Below are 18,730 nucleotides of genomic sequence, written 5' to 3'. Positions count from 1 at the left end.
GCAAAGCCCAAAATGCTCCTAATATCATGTCAGGTGTGAAGATGAAGCAGGTAGAGGATCTTAGAATATACACTACATACCAGAAAGACTTGGCTAATTCTTATTTTAGTTATCATCAGCATCACAACTCATAGGGAATCCAATTTTTCTCCCCAAATAATTACTAATCTGGAGTTTTATTTTGTATTCTCTTCTATCTTATCATGTTGTTGCATATTGTAATTGGAATGATGATGTCTCCTTATGTTCTTGGTGTTCTTCTGCTGGTGATATGGTGTGGTCATATGTTTTGGATCAAGAACTCTTCATTTGTTAACCAATTACCTTCTTGAATACCGATTTTAAGCATACCTTTTTTTTTGGGGGGGAGGGGGGTGTTGAAGCAAGAACCCAATATTCTAGACAAGCTTGATCACTGGGTAAGATTTGCTTCTGTTGGTACAAACTCAACTCAACTCAGCCTTATCCCAACTAGATGTCTGTTGATACCAATATTCTTCTATTTAATTGACATTCCTTATAACATTATTCTTATTTGTTTCAACTCTTGAATCCTGAACCCATGGTTGTCGAGGTGCCATGGTGAGGCACGTCATTACCAGTTAGCTTGATGCCTTGGGGAGTCCAAGGTGCCCGTTTTAGGTTCCATGTGTCCAGCAGAAGAAAGAAGATAAAACAGGCCAGAATATCTTGCAGTTTGGTCTGGTTCAATTTCGAACTAGTTTTCTGGTTCTTTCCAGACCCTGCAGTTCAGTTCTGGTTTGCCCAAGGAACCAGCAATCATGAGCTCCACTTAGGAATATTTTCTTTAATTTATTATTACTATGTTGCTACTAGTCAGGTTGGAATAGGTTACTATAATTCCAGTCCTGTTTTCCTTATTATTTCAGCTTCCTTGCCAGTTCCTGTTTCCTTTTCAGTTCAGAATTGGTTGAGGCCTTTGGTTTTTTGAGTCTGAGTCTATCTATTACTATTCTTGGTTTAGGCCTTTCCTTTCTTGATTCTGAGTCCATCTATCACTTTATGTTGTGCTAAACTCGAACCAGGGTAAATCCAGTGGGAGATTAGCTTGTGACAGGATTGCAGGTATAAGGATAGAACCAGGTCTTTGGATCAGCCTGAAATTCTAGTCAAATTAACAATACAAGCAATAGATTGAGCCTGTAAATATGATCTGAATCTGATGGACAGATTTGAAGTAATGAGAGAATCCTTCTGAGGCTAGGATTCTTAAAACCCAGAAAATAAAGAACTGGCAGACATTTTATGCCTCTTATATAGGAACTGAAATTATGGGAAAAAAGTAATTTAGAAAAGACATGATCAAGAATAACCACCTGATCTACGGGGCTTGAATCAACACCAGTAACCCCAGCCTTGGAATCACCACTAAGGGCTCCTAAAATGACCACCAGGGTTCCTACTGAATCACCACATCAGGGAGCTCTGAATCACCACATAATCAAAGGCAAAACCAATTTTTATAACGCAAATTCGTCTACAGGGCTGTAGCCCCTTACAAACTTATTTAAAATATGACTCCAACTAAGCCTAAAACTTTTCCAGCCAATAGCTTACCTTTGAGGTGATGCAGAGCATCCTTCAGATCCAGCAACCGACCCATCAAAAAAAGGCCCAGTCTAAGCCCACAGCCCAGCAGCAGCTGAATGCACAGACCAGCAAGAAGTTCCAGCCCAAGTTCCCAATGGGGCCCAACAAGAACTAAGCTTTATTTTGGACCCAACCAGTCCACTCGTGGACTCTTGGGGCTGCCATTGGGCCCACAAGTCAACAAGAAGTTTATGACTTCTCATCTTCCTAGAAGTCTTTTCAACTTTCTAGATTTACTTATAGTTTTCTTGTTTCTAGTTCCTAGGTTCTTGTTTATTGTTCCTAGATGCAAGGGAATGTTTTCTATGTAATGGGTACTCCACTAAGTTGGGAATACCAACAGTCTATTAATTACCATACGTGTATCTAAGGGGTTTTTGGGAGCTCTTACTACCCTATATATAGAAATTGTGGAGGCTGTTTCTGCAGCTAGAATTAAAAGAAAAAAACTTGTCATCTTCTCTTTGAAGAGTGCTTGTGAGTTTATCAAGCTTGCTTGGGTGAGACTCCTAATGTGTGACCTAGGTGAGACTCCTATGGTGGGACACTAGTAAGACTCTAGTTGTCTGAACTATCTATCCTGTCTTTATATCTTCAAGCTAAACTATCAATCACAGCAGCTTAATTCAGCAAGTTCATCATTACAATCAGTCCCTGCAACCTCTTTCCTTTACAACCTTATTTCTCCATAACTCCTCCCATAAGTGCCCTCTTCTCTTTACCCTCAACAACCCAGAATCGATCTTGGCAGTCGACTTTCTTTGTCTACATCAAGAGGCGGTCTTAATTGACTAGGATAGTATTAAATAATGGAGAAAACAACTTGAAAGAAGGCTGAACTCATAGAGACCTAATCCAGCCAACCAAAACACTTTAAAAATAACTAAAATTAAAGGAAAAAGATTCTATAGATCCCACAACTTCAGTAAATAATAAATCCCGTATCCATTCCTCCTTCCCCTATTTTAGGCCCATTAAAGTAGCCTATTCCACTTGACCAGAGGCCCAACATGTATAAAGCCCAACCCAAGGTTTATTTCTACTAAAATAATCTCATTTATGTGATTTATCTGCATCACACTATTCAAAATAAGTATGCAAGAGGCTACAGCCTACCCATAATTTAGATGAATGAATGAAGGCTTCAATCCATTTGGGTTCTGTGGATTCAGGCCAACTCTTGTGGATTCAAGGGTGTTTGCATCTGTGGATTCAGATGTGTTTCTGCTGTGGATTCCGCATGTAATCTGGTGGATTCTTTATCAACTATCTCCTGCACTTAAATCTTTGTTGAATTATCAGGTCATTACTTTAACTTTTATCCTGTAATTACCTTTCATTATCAGTTTCAGATATGAACTTGTTTATTCTATAGTTGTCAAGGCGTTGCCTAGGCGGGTGCCTTGGATGCCTTGGTTCCCTTGTTGGTTTTGCCTTGCGTCTAGGCCCCTTCCAATGTCTTGGCTCGCCTAGACGCCGTGACAACTATAGTTTATTCCTCCGCATGCTAAATCCTCCTGAAATTCAATTTCTCAAATCCTGATTTTTTGGAGGCAATCTCTTGAATTTGATTCCTGCAACTGTTTTAGGATCCAGACTGCTGTTTAATCATTAAATCAGATTGGTACTTGATTCTGTTTGAAACCCTAACTTTTCAAGTTTCCTACTTGCATTCAAATTCTTATATAATTCTAAATCTAATCTTCAGATTATTTTCAAACTTTGGTGGAATATTCTACTTCCTGTATAGACTACTTGACCAGAAGTTCTTTCGCATCTTATCTGTTTTGGCTACATTAACAAGTTTGCTCCTAAATCTGGATCCTACCTTCTTGTGATTCTGGTTTATTTGAGGTTTCTAGCCCAAATCCAGTAGGTTACTCAGAATCACCATTAACTTTTCAACTTATAAATGGAAATATATATGAAATATAGGGTTATAGAGGTCAAAATATAGAACATGAGGGGGGAGTTTGTGCCATTGTAGAAACATTTAAGTGTAGAAATGGGAAATGAATGAAATTTTATAACAAAGAACATTGGGTATTAGGTCTGGTCGTCTGGGTTTCTTGGCACATTAGGCGACCGGTCAGCTTGGACCTCAAGGGGTTGTAGGTGACACCTTGACAACTGTGCCTAAACCTCATCTTGTCATTCAGGTTCGACTCATTTGGTTTTTTAAAGAAAGGTAAGACCCATATGATAGTATGACCTTTTGTGGCTCTCAGCTCCAATGTTTTTTATAAACAGGCCTGGCACAAGTAGCTTGTTGGCAATCCAGGCAATCGAGTTCCCAACCTGATGGCTTGAGTGGAATTTTTTGGCAAAAACTGTTCAACCAGTGGGAATTTCCAATCAGCTGTTAGAACAGATTGTCTATTACAGTTGTCCTTAATGATACTGCTCCGATTTATCAGTTCATTTTAATAATATATCATCGCACCTTGTATTTCTATTGACTGGGTTGGTCGAGAGATTCAATTTCAATTAGTGCCATATGTGTTACATTGACACTTCAAAGTTTAAGCCGCACCTATGCCTGTCACTTGAATATAGACCTCAACCTTGACATGACTCAGAGATGCCTACTTCTACCACTACAAAATTTTGCATTTTTGTTTGTTTTGTCTGAAATTTGGTTATGCAAATGTAGGAGTTACGTATGCATAACAAAAAATTTACATTCTAGAAGATAACCAGTGTGACAAAACCTGATCTCAACCAAGGTCCAAAAACTCATCTCGTTTTGGTGTTGGGTCAGGTCGAAACCACCGAAGCACTGATCGCCGAAACCATGCATTTTTCTCCGGCTTATTGTGATTTGATGTTTCAGTGGGCAAATGGCCATAGTAGGCTCCAAAACTTTAGGGAAACCTTGTTTTTGGCCAAATAAACATATGTAACCCTTAAAATTGCAAAAAAGTCACACAAAGTGGTGTTTTGGATTTGCACTTGGTTGGCAGTAAATGTCGAACCCTGTTGTATATCATATGTAATATTGTGTATTCTACACGTTAGTACTATAAGACATGATTGACAAGTAAAACAAGTAAATTATGCAACAATGGATGTAGGAACATAATATTGATCAATTATTTAAGAAATAGTTAAAGTAGAAACTACAAACTACAGAGTACAGTGAATAATACATAGGCTCCCAAGTACAATGAACAATACATAGGCACCCAAGTACAGTGAACGATACTTGAATGTGGCGAAATCTTCCCCAGTTTGCAGTAACTGATCTCTTTGGAGTGTTGTGGCAACCCCTGGCAGTGTATTCCAGTAGTATAGAGTGGTGATCTGGCAAAAAATTCAAGTTTTCAGCACTTTTCCCCTTCTCTAGGTTGAAACCACCGAAACCAACGAGTTCTGGTCGATATTTCGACCTTAACTCGCGAAACAGTGTATATTTATAACATAGAATGCATCGGGGCGAAACAATGACAGTCCCATGTTTCGTATGTTATTTCATCTCGGGCCATCAATATTACTGAAAATTTAGAAAATTTTGGCGAAATTTCGCTGAGTTTTCGAACTATGGTCTCAGCAACCAGAACCTGTTAAGAAGAAGAAGAGAACCGAGAGAGAGGCGATAGAAGAAAAGGGTACTAGGATTCAAAATCGTACCTATCGAGGCCTATGCCCACTACTTATATTAAATTAAGAATCTTTCTTAGGGTCAAATTACAACCCAAGTAAATAAAAAAGATCAACAATGACTTAACTAGACTAAGCGTAAAAACCAACTCTAACTAACTTTAATGACATAGCATAACAAGGACTCCCGCTCCCCTTCAAGCTGGAGCATATATATATATATCCTACGCTTCATCTTGGAACAACAAAGCTAGACACAACCAGCAGAACCCAACTTGCATAAATATAGTAGTCGTCGATGCCAATGTTCACAGAGAGAACTTCATTCTGGTAGCAATACCAACACAAGCACACCAACTATCAACAACAACAGTAGAGAAAAATCTTTGTATCCAATAAATCCAGACAACAACGAACAAAATAAGTGCTAGAGAACACCAATCGCAAGCCAAATTATCATAGCAGCAACAGAAACATCAACATCATAAGCCCTTCAAGGAAGGCAAGTGGTAAGTATCTCCACAATGAAGACAGATAGAAGTGCAGCATAGATTGTTACGAACTACTGGTATAAGTGTCACATAGGTTGCTGCAAATTACTGATAAAAGGAAACATAGGTTGCTACATTCCACTGATAAAAGAGCAGCATAGGTTGCTCTAAACAAGGTTCTAAATATCGGTTTCAAGGCCAGTTTTGGCCAGCCCCAAAACCGAGATATGCCAGGTTTCGACCATATCTCGGTCAAAACCTGGTACTTTCTCCAAACCAACTTGAAACCTTGGTTTCGAGGCCCATAAGTTGTTTTTTCCCCCTGATTTTTGTTGTGTTGCCTATTTTTGACATTTTGAACCCAATCCATGCATTAGTTTCGCATAAAGAACACTCAAAATGGCAGTTGTAGTGTAAACGGCCTTGAGATCTGACCAGCAAAAAAAAATACCTTAATGGGCTAAATTTGAACCTGGAGGGTTGGAAGAACTGGTAGGAGTCGATGTAGTAGAAGTAGCGGAAGCCTGTAACATACGACGGAAAGCCTGAAGTTCATCCTTGGATAGTCCAGTGTTAGTAGGAAGAGTAGTAGTGACAGCCTCAGTATGACTAGCCTTGTTTTTCGATTTCTGAGCAGCACGCTTAGCTTCAAAGTCGGCTGGTTTTCCATGTATCTTCCAACATGTGGCCTTAGTGTGCCTTGTCGTCGATCTTCAATATGAACCAATGTATAGGACTATTCCAATGTAGGGAAGGGATCCTTGCTGAGAATCTGAACCCTAATTGGATCCTATTCAACATTAAGGCCAGCCAAAAAATCATAAACCCTAATTTTATCGACATGCTTCCTGTACGTAGCAATGTCATTGGCAGTAGTGGGCTGATAATCAGAGTAATGATCAAGTTCTTGCCAGCACTTGCGAAGTTCAGCATAGTATTGAGAGATAGTCAACTCATTCTGTTTAGTGTCATGAATTTTTTTTCTTAACTCATATACCTGAGCATTATTCCCAACCTCGGAATAGGTATCCTTTGCGGCCTTCCAGTGTCAAAGAGAAGATAACCGGGTGCAATGGAAGAATGCATAGAATGTGTAAGATATGACATTACCGTAGAGTCATTAGATAACCACCGAGTTAGGGCAGGTCCTTCTTCAATAGGTTTGAGAAGGCTGCCTGTAAGGTGTCTTGTATAACCACGGCCAGCAATAGTAAGGTAAGTAGACCTTAACCACATCAAATAATTAGTCCCATCTAGTTTAGTGGGAGAGGCAAAAGGAAGGTACTCTGGATGAGCAAATCCATCTGAGTCAGCTGAAGTAAGATCAGACATGATGTCGAAAGTGTAGAAGACACGGGTTTTGAAATTCCCACAAATTGAACCGTCAGAATAGGCTCAAACTTGGATCGAATTCTCTGCAGGTAGTATGGAATAAGTCCTCAAAAAATCAGCAACTTCTGATGAAGAAATAAAAAACCCTAACAGGATAGATGTCAGAATTGAGTAGAATCCTGGGTTTTGAAATTCCCACAAATTGAACCGTCAGAATAGGCTCAAACTTGGATCGAATTCTCTACAGGTAGTATGGAATAAGTCCTAAAAAAATCAGCAACTTCTGATGAAGAAATAAAAAACCCTAACAGGGCAGATGTCAGAATCAAGGAGAATCCTGGGTTTTGAGATTGCAGAAATTTCAGCCGTCATAATAGACTGAAACTGAGGTCAAGTTTCCCTCTAGTAGTGGGGAATATGTCCTGCAAAAAACAGTACTGTCGGATGAGCCAATTAGAAACCCTAATTAGATAAAAAATTAGGAAAACCTGGGTTTGGAGAAATTGCAGGTCTGGATCTGAATTGATTGTGATCCACTCCTGCAGTCTTCAAACAAAGAAGGTGTGCACCAAGTATAGCAGAAAAAAACCTTCAAAAAAAGGACGAATCGATCTTCAATTGTAGTAAGAACTCGATCTTCAAGGTTGGAGAAGTTCTGCCAGCAGAATCAGGGCACACCAATGATCTTCAGTATTTAATGAGGTGGTATGGAGGGCAGCATCTAAATCCTTAGTAGATTCGCCTCATAGTTGCTTCCCTGAATGAGAGTGAAGAGCTGAGAGTGATAGAGAAGAGAAAGCTAGAAACCGTGGAGGGGAGGGGGAAAAAAATAAAAACCAAAAACTGAGAAAGCTGTTTGTTAGATCAGAATTGGCTCTGATACCATGTAAACAGCCTTGAGATCTGAATGCTTGAGTGATCAATATGGATCACCAAGCTCCTTTATTTATGATCAAAGAGTTACAATAATCATACTAGAATTAGGAAAGCTACCCTGCCCTAGGAATACCCAAATAAGAATAGGCTAAGGGAGAACAAATATAAAATATGACAAAACTACCCCTATCGGGTAGAACTACTTATTCTAACATGTAGTTTTGACCCAAGTTTGATAGTATATACTGTTCTTGGAAATGGTATCGAACCAGAATCATCCCTTATTTATACCAAACATCATTTAAGTAAATGTTTTTATATTTGTTTTGATATAAAAAATTTATTTGGTATCAATAAGGTGGTTCAACCGCTTTCAGGTTGAAACTCCCAGGTTTCGTCAAGTTTCAATGGGGATAAGTGAATTTATATAGGTGGTTCAGGTCGAAACTTGCGAAACTACCAAAATATGGCCGAAACATGTCGAAACCTGGTTGAAATCAGGTGCAAAGTGATGGCATTAAGATTTGTCTTGGTTTCTTGAGAAACCGAGATATCTCGTTCGAAACCTGCAGTTTTGACCAAGATTTAGAGCCATGTCTGTGAACCATTGATAAAAGAGCAACGTAGGTTGCTGTGAACCACTAATATAAGAGCAACATAGGTTGCTGCGTACCACTAATAAAAGTTCAGCATAATAGGTTGCTGTGAACCACTGATAGAATTTTGTTGCTGAAACCCACAAGTAACAATCTTCAAAAGAAAATGCGTTGCTGATTTCAAGAGCACAGATGACATGAACATATAATAATAATAATCTCTGAATGTCAGATGATAACTCCAATCTCCCCCTCACGTGTAGCACTATATGTGGACAAATAATGCAGGGGAGAACACCAAAAAGCACTTGTGCAGTCCAATCATCATATCCCAGTCAGAACAGAATGCAAAGTCCAGATTTAGGTGAAATTGCATATCTCAAAAGTATAAGGGGGGGGGGGGGTTACTCAGAATGGCATGATACTTTGGACGGGTGTTATTTTAATAGTGTAGAATATATGCTGAAAATTGTAACTTGATCCAACGGCCGGATTGTAATACATTGTACATGCACCAAATCAGCAGGTTACCAAGAAACCCGAGAAAAAACAATGATCTGGAAAATTTTCTGAGCAAGTGTAATAGCCGGGCAAACAAAGTCTACTGCAGAACTTGGTGATAATCTGACGGCTAGATATTCATATAAAGCACATGTACATAAATAGTTGGTAACCAAGAGTAATAATGTAATGGCAGAACTGTGAAATGTGAATATGTCAAAAGAACCAAAGAAAAGAGTGGCAAAACACTATTTGGGTTTGGTATGAACCCATACAAACACTAAATAACTCAAATCCGGAATTGAGTGGCAGAACTGTAAATATAATGAACAGTGTAGGTTCCTTCGGTATAAAAAAGAACTGGGACTTCAAGGAGACAATTGTTCTAGTTGGGGGTAATTCTGGAATTAAAACAAGAATAATGAAATGCTAGAATAAAGGAGTAAGGGGGTATGAAAGTCAATTAAAAAGGGGGGGGGGGTTTGCAAAGAAGTAAGTTAACACAAAGGTGTTTATTTTGTGGGAGAAAAAGGGTGGTTGTCTTCAACCTCCCGATCGAAACAAGGAGGTGGAAGACCAGAGCCCATGAAAAAGAGAGAAAAAGAACTCCTTAAGTTGCTGTCGGTTGGGCCTGAAATTTCAGGCGAAGAGTCGGCACTCAAAGTCCTATTGAATAGAACTGGTATCAGATCAAAGAGCAAGCAACAAGTGAATAAGATCAACCTGATTGAAGATGTGGCGGTAGGTACATGCTCTACTCTGGTTCAAAAAAACCAGATTCTGAAATTGATTCCTGCAACTAACAAATCCAGCAAGATTTGGGGAAGACACTCTTCGATTTAGGCTATGTAAGCATAGTTGTCAAGGCGGCAAGGCGACCCAAGGTGGTAGAGGGGTGCCTAAGTGCTTAGGCGACGAGGCGCCTACCTAGGCGCCCGAGTGTTATTTTTTATTTCCCCACTTCTCTAACATTATTTAGTATGCTACAATATATACCTTATATCATAAAAAATCAATATTAAGCCACATCAAGTCATCAAAAATCAACATTAAGTTATCAAAAATCAATATTAAGCCACATCAAGTCATCAAAAGTCAACATAGATCTAGAAGACAACAGAACTGAAGAAGCAAGTTATTGGAAGTTTGAAACAATCAAAACATACATTTGGTTTATACTATTCTTGGAATTGGTCATTGTCCTGGTATATCTAGTCTCCATTTGGTTTATAATGTTCTTAGAAAATATGATCTTATCTATAAGTAATTAAACTGCTCTCGATTTAGAGAAATGTTCTTGTTCTCTAAGAAGTCTGACTGGTCAAATGATTTTATTTTTACATGAGACTTTTTGTATTGGGTAGAGCACAGAACCAGCTTTCCAACAAATCTAATATTGCTTAAATTTGAGTTATATTGAAAGAGTTATGTTCCAATCAAACCTTATTTGGTGTGTGCGAATGCTGTCAAAATCGCTCTGAATGGAAATATTTTTTTTAGATATCAAAACAAATGAATATTTTACCGCTCTTTTTGGTTTTAACAATTTTATACCGTATTAAGATTTATGAAATTTTTAGATTTGAGAAAAGCCCTAGCATTATAAAGTTGAAAATTTTACTTACCGCTGAAAATCCAGTTTTTGTTCTTGAACTGGGGGATTGACTTTTTATTCTTTTGGAATTTGATTTTTAACTATTTTTATATTGGATTCAAATAGGGGAGGGGTATTTGCTTATTTATGAATAATATCTTAAGTAAACGAAATAACTAATAAAAACATTTAAATAATATTTGGCATATAAGGGCCAAACCTGGTTCGATACCACTAAGGCACCCCAAAAAATCAGCCTAGACGCCTAGGCGACACCTTGGCAACTATGTATGTAAGTGAACCTTAAGAGATCAGTCCAAATCATGAAGGGGCTGCAGAGCTCCGACGGTTGTTTTCAGCCACACAGTGCCACAGGCCCCACGGCTCACAAACAAATGCAAAAACTACATGAAGAGAGCAGCAGTGTATCACAGTAGGTAGCATGTCACGATAAGTCTACAGTGAAGAACAAGTCAGATCAAACTAGATCTGTTCAGATGCTATTGAAGGAAAGAACTAAAACAGCAAGTTGAGAGGCAGAACTGATCCGCAGTATATGATTTTCTTCAGGTATGATCTTCAGACAAATGCATCAATCTTCATCAGTATATGAAACCCTAGTTCTTCATCTTATTGGATTAACTAGTGTATATATTAATATTTTTCTTCTTCTTCTTCATAACTCTGATACCATGTGACAAAACCTGATGTCAACAACCAGAACCTATGAAGAAGAAGAAGGAAGAAGAAAACCGAGAGAGAAAGCGACGATTGGAGAAAAGGGGAGAGTATCCTAGTCGAAGATAGGATTCAGAATCGTACCTATTGTGCCCTAGGCCCACTACTTATATGTTGTATTAAACTAAGAATCCTACTTAGAGTCAAATTACAACCAAAGTACCAACAATGACTTAACTAGACTTGGCATAAACCAACTCTAACTAATTCTATCGACATAAAATATCAAGGGCTCCCTCTCCCCCTTATGGTACACTTTAACAATGAGGAAAGTCAGGGGGAACAGCAGATCTATCGATTTGATCTGCATCAAAACCTTTACCCTTGTATGATATGGCATGCATTGGTAATTAGTTAGAACCCGGTCAAGTTGCTTATTCTTTTTTCCACCTTTCTTTTCTCTTCTTTTGTCATTCTGACATAAACTTTGGTGGTTTTGGATTTTCTTGTGACGTAGGGAGAGCTAATTAGATAAATGAAACATTCCTAGTCTAGTGTAAGATATAGAGCATCTAAAGACCTGTATTGGGGATTGGGTCCCCAATAACTCAATTCCCAAAGGGTTTGAATCTGTTATCTTTAATTTGAAAGGTGCCTTCTAAAAGATTATATGCATGCAAATTCAGCTTCGTCGGATGATTTCTAACTATTTGATATATTATTGTTCTCTTAGAGCCTTTAGAAACTCCTACTGGATTTCTTTACCAAATAGGAAACCAATACTGCAGCAAGGGAATTATAGCTTCCATTTTTATCAACACAGCCAGTATTATGCTGTCATGGGGAAGGATGGGATCTTTTGTAGCTGCACATAGCCTTTGTGTGTAGATCCGAGCAAACATCTACACGAGTGTACTAATGTTCACTAAATCAGTAAACCTGAATATCTTTACAAGCCTGTCATAATATGCTTTTCTCAGAATTGTTCAAGCAAATTACAGCTAAGGGGGAAGACAGATGCATAGAAGGTTTGGCATTCAAATTGAGAAAGTTGAAGGGTATGCAGAAGGGATTTTGCCGTCCAGGTGTTCTGTTGTTGTTATTTTTTTTGTTTTTTTCATTGACCACCATCTTTCTTGTGGTGGACTGATGCAGTTCAGCAAAACAAGAGGGCCAGCAGCAAACCAGGCTATCAATTGTGTCTGACTGGACCAAGAATGAAGCAATAGGCTTAATATTGAGTGAAATAAATTATATGGGCCATGTGATGCAGCTCCAAGTAGGAAGAAGAATAAGTCCTGAACTTAGGGCTTAATTAGGGAGCCATAGATTAGGTTTATTTGCTAGTATTCTCCATACTTAGTTTAATTTTCTGTTTTTAGATTGAACCGGTATAGAATTGGTTGTATCCAATTGGCTCAAGTGGTCCAATTCAAGTTATTTAGCTAGTTAGTTCTTAACTTAAGTTAGTAGGGGTATCTTGGTCATTTTCTGTTTTAATTAATTAGTTTAGATTTAAACCTCTCCCTTCCACGATTTTGTGAAGGAGTAGTCATTAAGTTGTATTAGGATTTGGCATAAAGCCATATTATAAATAAATTAAATCGTGGAGGCTCCTCCACAATTGAATTTTTGAAAAGACTGATTTGTTGGCTGCCGATTGCTGCTGCTGCTGCTCCTTTGGAGTGTTGCCTTGTGGATCTATCAAGGAAGAAAGACAGGTGGATCTCCTGTGACTCCTTACGCCGTGACGGCTGGGAGGTTCTCTCTCTGAAGGTGGCTCTATCCTTCAACCCTTGTCAGACTTGCTGCCGGTGGAGATCTGCTGTAAGTTTGAAGTTTAATTTTCTGTTCCTTCTTCTTCCTCCCATTCGATCCCTCTTATTTTCTGTTTGAATTTTTAAAACCCTAAATCATCTAAGCCCTATCCAGCAACAACCCCTTATCAGAATCTTACCAAATTCTGATCACAGCTTCCCCTCCATCAGTCCTACACTCGAACTGAACTGTTGTCCCAAATTCTCACTCAAAACCCTAGTTCTATAAAACCCTATTAAAACCCCAAACCCTAGAATCCTGATCTCATACTTCCAGCCATTCAAATCCAAGCCCCTTTCACTCGAACCTCCCTCCTACACATCTGAACACTCGACCCTAACCCCTGGTTCAGATTCCCATTATAAACCCTAGTTTTGACTACTTTGCTGTTTCCCTAAAACCCAAAACCCTAACCCTAAAATTCTGGAATCTGAATTTTGATTCAAATCTGTGTCAAATCTGTATTAATAGCTTCCCCTAAGTCTGCCTATTAAAATCAGATATAAACTACCCCATTCCCCCATACCTAACCCTAGAATTTAACCTAAAAACCCTAATTCTGCCCATTCGAGTCAACAGCCCCTCTTTAGATCCCATTGCTTGGCCTCTAGTGGGATTTTTCTCCTACCTAGAGCTACATTACCATGGGCATAGTATTTTTGGGTTCGCTATTGTAATGTGCCAATTCTATAAAGCCCAAATATGAGGTATTTGAGGCCTATATAAATTAAGTGTTTGTTTTCATTTTCTTTGAGTTTCTAGATACTTTATATTTTCAAGAGTGAAGTTGTAATGGGACTTTCCTTAGCTTGTGCATGGAGAGATTCCTAATTCAGTTATTTCTTAGTTCGATAAAAGAAAAGGGGTTATATAACTCCCTTATGATTTTGATATTCAAACATAGCTTCTTCTTTTTTTTTGATGAAAACACACAGAAAATACGCGTTAAGTAGTAGGAAAATGTACATGGTGGTTTTATTGCCTGGCTTTAGCTAGGCCTTTTACAAACCTGACCGGATCAGTATTTTTACAGTAGTAAGTAACACTAGGAGCCATATCTACAATAAACAGAAGGTCCACGAGCACATCCCAAGGCCATGGTTTAGTAGTTGGAGAAGGCAGCATCTCGGTGATAAGTGGATTAGAAACCCATATTTCCTTCACATCAATACCCATACCCTTAGCATATATTAACCCCTTTTTTATACAAAGCAGATCAGGTTCCAAATCATTAGTGGAAGTTAGTTGACCCGCATAAAAAAACAGAACTCTTCCACGAAGTATAATGCTAAAAGCCCAACCTGCTGTTGTTAATCCAGAACTATTGTGTCCTGCACAAATTAAAACAGGGAATTCAAGCATAGGAAACTGGTTAGAAGAGTGAGGGCCATAGTCATCAGGGGGGGAGGGAGATTCACAGTGGGGGGGGAGTAGTGGGTGGGGTCAACTTTAGATATGAAATCCATTTATTTACAGCATGCAAGACCCCGTGGGGATCAGGCCTGGATGAAGAAGATATCACCCGGTTTCTTGTATTCCAGATAAAATAACAAGTTACAATAAACACACTAAAAAACCATTGCAAAGATTGTTTCCCTAAACCAAATTTAAACCGGAATGTAGTACACATGTCCAAAAGACTAGAGAACTTAAGATGTTCAGTGCGGAGGCCTAATGGTCCAGCAGCCCAAATATGTTTGGCCCACTTGCAAGACAAAAGGAGATGCCATGGTGATTCAACACAGTTGCCACAAAAAATGCAGGAGGGTTCAATCTGGATCCATTTCGAAAGAGTATCCTTGGTAGGGAGTCCTGCATTAAGCAAACGCCAGAAAAAAACTTTATACTTTGGATGGATTGTGAGTTTCCAAAAGAAATTTCACCAAGATTTAAGCAGAGGGTTGGGGCTGAGAGCATGAGAATTAATCAAATTTGCAGCCAATTTGGTGGTGAATGCTCCAGTTTTGGAACCTACACACCACCAATAATCAGGTGAGTCAGAGACATTAATCAACCGAATTGTCGAGTAAACTGAATCAGGCAGCCATTGTGTCAAAAGATCTTGATTCCAATTTGAGTGGGAAATAAAATCAGCAATCATAGTAGAGAAGCAAGAAGATGTTAAAGGTAAAAGAGAAATTGAGGAGAGAGCATGGGGTATCGAAGGTACCCACTTCTCAGTCCAGAAAAACGTCGATCTACCATTCCCTACCCTTCTAATAATCATATTGTTAATTATTTCAGCCACACTACTGATACTGTTCCAGGTCCATGACCCCTTGCGGAGTCTAGTTCTAGGATCAAAGAAAGAAAGCTTGGGGAAATACTTAGCTTTAAGATATTCAAACATAGCTTCTGCTTGTTAGTTTTGTGAGATTTAGAGCTCCTTCGCTGTGAGATGCAGTGAATCCCTTGGTGGGATGCCAAGGTGGACTGGTAAGATGATTGTCAAGTTCTAGGTGAGAGGCTGATGCAGGAGTACTTCCTTGGACCAGACCGAATCTGTTTGAGGACCCCGGCCAAGAACAGGGTCCAAGTTTGGTTGTGGTTCGGTAGGATCTTAGTTGTTTATTTATTTGGATTTATCTTGTAATCTTTTGCTTAAGCTATGTTGTGGTAGAGTTTCATTCCATTTTTAGTCTTAGAGTTCGATTCCATTATAATTTTAGATTGTGATTAGAAGTCTATTATTTTTCTTTATATATGCTTGTGATCCCCATCGTGGGAGTAGATTGAAAATAATGAAGCCAGTGCTTGTGCGATCTTCTCTTCCTTCTCCATCTAAATCCTATTTGGTGGCCAGAGCAGAGTAGTCAGAGTGTAGCTGGGTTGACATGGCAGATATACAGTTACCAGTGTAGTAGTGGGCAACAACTATGGAGATGTGCCATTGATGGTGTGGCAGCAGTCGAGCAATTGAGAGGGCAATCAACGGAGTGTTAGAGACTTGCAGTATCAGGCAGTGGTTGTGTCAATGAGATGGGCTTATATGGCTCTGTTGGCATAGCTGGAGAGTTAGTTGACAGTTGGCATCATCATCATTGGTTGATTGTTGAGAAATGTGTTTGGCATGATGAGGAGGCAAGTGCAAGCCCTTGAGTACATGAGGTGTGTTGCCAAAGGTGAAGTAGGGTTGCCAAAAGTGAAGGATGCAGTTATACGAGGAAGACTGCAAGTTTGTATTGGAACACCTTCACTGATTTTTTTGGCTGTCCTTTAGTTGGAATTGGAGGAGCTCAAATCATTAGAATTGAGAAATGAAGATCTTTGAGTTACCTTTCCATCAATTTTTGAATCATATCAATCTGATAGCAGAGTGGGAAGTTATGACTTATTTTTCAGGTATGACGCGTATGTTTCAGGAAGCATTTTCTACACATGCATCAGTTTCAAGCTCATTTTTTTGGATCCGTGCAGTCGTGCACTGAACCTGGGTTGAAGGTGTGAAGATGAAAGTTGGAGCCCATTGAGTCAGCTTTCACATGGAAAAAGAATCGGGTCAATCGGAGGTCAGATGAGTGAGATATGGTTGTTGAATGAGCGGAGGTCGGGGCGATGTTGGTAAATGATGAAGGGGTGTAGCTCTTGGGTTCTGACAAATCCCGGCACATATTGCACACTGTCCGGCTCCAAATGGTCTTTTTATCAGCTCCGGATGAAGGATGGCCAGCTCAGGAATCTGGGCAGCAAATCGGAGTTGGTTAACGGCCTGTTGAATTGGCTTTCGAGCTTGTTTCAGGCCAAATCAGAGGAAGCTCAAAACATGTGAGTTGGAGAGCCTAAATTCTTCTTTTATATGCCTCAAGAATTAAATAAATCCGAGCTTGATCGATGACCCTACGATCTCGAATGCGAAGGCAACAAAGTGTGACCAGTATGCTCAGTTTGCATAGAGAGCAGCCTGTGATGCATTTTTTTAGGTCTTCCTCTCTACCTCGGTTGAAGCTCATATCATGGAAGTTGTTGAACTTCAAGTCTTTTTCCAATGCTGCCAGAATCATGTCAATCTGACACCAGATGAGTGCAGTATAGTCGTTTTGCCGACAACGCTCTCGATATGGTCGAACCGCAGGCGGTTCATCTTGGTCCATTTTGGCTATGGGTTAGTGCTCAGTAAAATCATTTTTTGAGTGTTGTTAACACAAGAACTCCTACAAAAAAAAAGGAAATAGCCCTAGAGAAGAAGAGGGAAGAAAGAAGAGTAGAGAGTCTCAAAGAAAAACCCTTTAAGTCGGACATCGATTGTGCTCCATTGGAAGGATTCTTAAAGTGCATCAAGCTTCATCAAGGGTTTGGGTTTGAGAAGAAGAAGAAAACGTAAAAGAGAAGGGAGGAGATTCTCCAAGAGAATCCTGGAAGAGTTCTTCAATTCCTATTGTTTGAGGCTTTGAGCACAAGAAGGGAAGGATTCTTCAAACTTACAAAACATCATCTAGGATTTTGATTGAAAGAAGAGAGAGAAGAAGGAGAAGAAGAGTGTACAAACCTAGGGTTTGTAAGGAGCTTGACTTGGGTGAAGCTTCGGTGGTGAAGAAGACTTAAGAAGAGTTACCGGCACAACTGATGTAGATCACAGGTCCATGTGTTGCCGCAGGAACAAGCCCCAAAACCTGCCAAGTGTAGTTGTGGGATTCAACTGATGTGAGAGGCAGCCTGGTCTGATGATGTGGCAGGTTTTTGTTGGTTCGATGGAGCACCACATAAGGCAGCCCCACTCCAGATAGAAGCATGAAGGAAGAGAAGGGACCAAGACAGAAATTTAAAAAAAAAAAAAAGTTACTGTTCACAGGAACAGTACCCGAGTACTACACTCTTTTGGATGCAGGATCAGCTAAAGGATCTCAAACATCAGAGCATAGTGGCTTCCAACTACTGCACATTTTTCTTTAGTACGGTACAAGCTCAAAGGTTGCAGTAAAAATATTTTGGTTAGACAGCAGAACCATGAATATCTCGTAAGCTTACCAAGGGCAATTTGCATCTTATCCGTCAAATAAAGGGAAGGTTTAGAAATTCTATCAGCAAAAGCATCCAAGATATCTTCCAACCTCCTAAGAAAAAGTCCACCAGAAGATATGTCAAGAAAGACCCAATATATATATATATATCATAAAGATGTACAGAAAAGAGAAAGGTGATAACTATAGTGGTTTTAGTTGTAAAAGAACAACTCCAATAACAGTAGCTGATGTAGATCACAGGTCCATGTGTAGCCTCAGGAACAAGCCCCAAAACCAGCCCAGTATAGTTGTGAGATTCAACTGCTGTCAGAGGCAGCCTGGTCTGATGATGTGGCTGGTTTTTTTGGTTCGATGGAGCATCACATAGGGCAACCCACTCTAGATGGAAGCATGAAGGAAGAGGAGGGACCAAGACCCCCCCGGGGGGGGGGGGGGGGAGTTACTGTTCACATAAACAGTACCTGAGTACTGTTCACGTGAACAGTGACTTGGGGGCACATATGGACAGCTTGCATGGAGTACAAGATATGGACAACTTTGTTCCAATTTTTGTTTAGCTATGTTTTTTTTTTGGATGAATAAAAATTTAAATTACGAAGAAAGGAGCCGGAATGTTAGTTTACCTTGTTTCTATTTTTAGTTTCCAATTTGGTTATAGTAAGAGATTAGATA

At 39.4% G+C, this 18,730-nt stretch overlaps 2 long non-coding RNA genes across 2 annotated transcripts; one reads left to right on the top strand and one right to left on the bottom strand.

Moving 5' to 3' along the window:
- Positions 1–1,526: 1,526 nt before the first annotated feature.
- LOC122671032 lies at positions 1,527–2,500 on the top strand. The gene is made up of 2 exons (XR_006334305.1): positions 1,527–1,585; positions 2,389–2,500. It is a non-coding gene; the product is annotated as an uncharacterized LOC122671032 (long non-coding RNA).
- A 112-nt stretch (positions 2,501–2,612) lies between these two features.
- On the bottom strand, positions 2,613–18,538 carry LOC122672752. Its single transcript, XR_006334472.1, has 3 exons — positions 18,528–18,538; positions 13,499–13,506; positions 2,613–2,691 (listed from the first exon to the last, which is right to left on the bottom strand). It is a non-coding gene; the product is annotated as an uncharacterized LOC122672752 (long non-coding RNA).
- Between the last annotated feature and the right edge of the window lie 192 nt (positions 18,539–18,730).

The sequence above is a fragment of the Telopea speciosissima genome, chromosome 8 (assembly GCF_018873765.1).
Source record: "Telopea speciosissima isolate NSW1024214 ecotype Mountain lineage chromosome 8, Tspe_v1, whole genome shotgun sequence".
NCBI lineage: Eukaryota > Viridiplantae > Streptophyta > Magnoliopsida > Proteales > Proteaceae > Telopea > Telopea speciosissima.
The sequence above is the reverse complement of the archived record's forward strand: the minus strand, read 5'-3'. Positions and strand labels throughout refer to the sequence as shown.